Genomic DNA, 2,367 nt, shown 5'->3' with positions numbered 1-2,367 from the left:
GAACTAGGAACTTGGAATCTTGAATAAATTTGCAGAATTAATGATGAATTTTGGAGGTTCTTAAAGTTGGATGTAGGAGCTTAGGGTTTTATTTTTGAGGGAATTTGATGAAATATAACATATAATACTTCTAATAGGCTTTAATATAGAGTTTGGATGGATTTTGGGTGAGGGAGAATGACCAAAACGCCCCTAAAAATCAAATAATTCTCGAATCCGTCCTTTGGTGGACTATTTTGATAGTCTGAAGTAGATCAACCATAATGTTTTACTTCGATATCCAAATTAGATGAAACCAATTTCATTAGAAAGAAGACTCTCATATCTTTCCGTTGATATATAGTATCTTACCCATATCATTGTGTACAAGGAGTTATGATTATTTGAAGTTGACCCAAAAAATCACTTTTGATAGGATGAAGTAGATCGACCATAACGTTTTGCTCCGATAGACAAATTGGATGAAACTAATTTCATTGGAAAGAGGACTTGCAGAGCTTTCCGTTGATATATAGTAGAGCACCCAAATCATTATGTACAAGGAGTTATGATCATTTAAAATTGGAGCAAAAATATGCCAAGCCTCAGTACTTTTTCCTGCACGTTTTACTGTTCACTACTATTCATGATTCGATCGGAATGTTCATAACTCGTCGCTCGGGTGTCCGTTTTGGATGATCCATATATAGTTGGAAAGCTTATTCAATACTCTGTGCAATGGTGGGTCATAATCTAAGACATTCCACATGGAAAATTTATAATTCATTCTAGAAGATAGAACCCAACACGTTTACGCACAAAATTTCAACGAAAAATTTCTTGGGGTATTACATCATCCCTCCCCTTGGAAACATTCGTCCTCGAATGACACTAGACATGCCAAGATTAGATAGGGAATAGAGCATACAGTCGAAACCATTCGTTAGACTCATCACCACATTGTTTTTCACTCCGATTGCAACATATAATGCATAAATTCAAGAAACTACAACTGAACACATAATAAATGACAGCTGAACTGCTGCAACTTTTATCAAAAGTGCATGATTTAGGAAAGAACGGTACCTTAGGCTTGATTGGAGTTTGTGGAAAATAGGTGCGGGTACTTGGATCGCATATTTGCCTCAGCTTCCCAAGTTGCACCCTCAACAGATTGGTTTTGCCACAACACTTTGACCAAGGGAACTTCTTTGTTCCGTAGTCTTCGGACACAGAAATCAAGAATCTCAATAGAAATCTCATCAAAAGAAAGATTTTCTTGAATGTCAGCACTCACAGAGGAATCCACTACCACAGTATTGCTAATATGCTTTCTAAGCATAGAGACATGGAATATTGGATGAACAGAGGACAACTCGGAAGGCAACTCGACCTCATAAGCTACCTTACCAACACGGTTGAGAATTTTGTAAGGACCAACATAACGGGGACTAAGATTTCCCTTCTTTTTGAATCTCTTCACCCCCTTCATGGGTGAAATTTTCAGATACACTAGGTCACCAAGTTCAAACTCAAGGTCTCTTCTTCTAACATCCGCATATGACTTGTGACAACTTTGCGCAGTTTTCAACCTTTTCCTAATCAACTTAACTTTTTCCATAGCCTTAAATACCGAATCAAAACCACTCACAGCTGCTTCACCCACCTCGAACCAACCTATAGGTAATCTACACTTCTTCCCATATAAGGCTTCAAATGGAGTCATGCCAATACTAGAGTGGAAACTGTTATTGTAGGAAAACTCTATCAACGGTAAGTGATCATCCCAACTTCCCTTAAAGTCAAGTGTACAAGCTCTCAACTTATCCTCTAAGGTCTGGATGGTCTGCAGATGAAAAACAGAACTAAAAAATACTTGGGTACCAAGATCCTTCTGAAAAGTTTTCCAAAATTGCAAAGTGAACTGAGTACCACTATTTGAAATGATAGACAAGGGAACTCCATGCAGTCTGACTAGCTCTCGGATATATAATCTAGCGTAATCCTCAGCAGTATATGAAGTATGAACAGGCAATAAATAAGCAGACTTAGTCAACCTATCAACCACAACCCAAATAGAATCATGATGGCATTGGGAAGGAGGTAAACCAATAACAAAGTCCATATTTATCTCTTCCTACTTCCAGGTGGGAATACTAAACTCTTGCATCATACCACCAGGTCTTTGTTGTTCAACCTTAACCTGTTGGCATGTTGCACACTTAGCTACAAATACTGCTATATCTTTCTTCATGCCACTGTACCAATAGGTTTCCTGCAAGTCTTGGTACATCTTAGTGGCACCAGGATGAATATAATATCGCGCCCCGTGTACTTCAGCCATAATCCTTTGTCTCAGATCATCAACATTCGGGACATACAATCTAC

This window comes from Capsicum annuum, chromosome 8, assembly GCF_002878395.1.
Source record: "Capsicum annuum cultivar UCD-10X-F1 chromosome 8, UCD10Xv1.1, whole genome shotgun sequence".
NCBI classification, from domain to species: domain Eukaryota; kingdom Viridiplantae; phylum Streptophyta; class Magnoliopsida; order Solanales; family Solanaceae; genus Capsicum; species Capsicum annuum.
The sequence above is the reverse complement of the archived record's forward strand: the minus strand, read 5'-3'. Positions refer to the sequence as shown.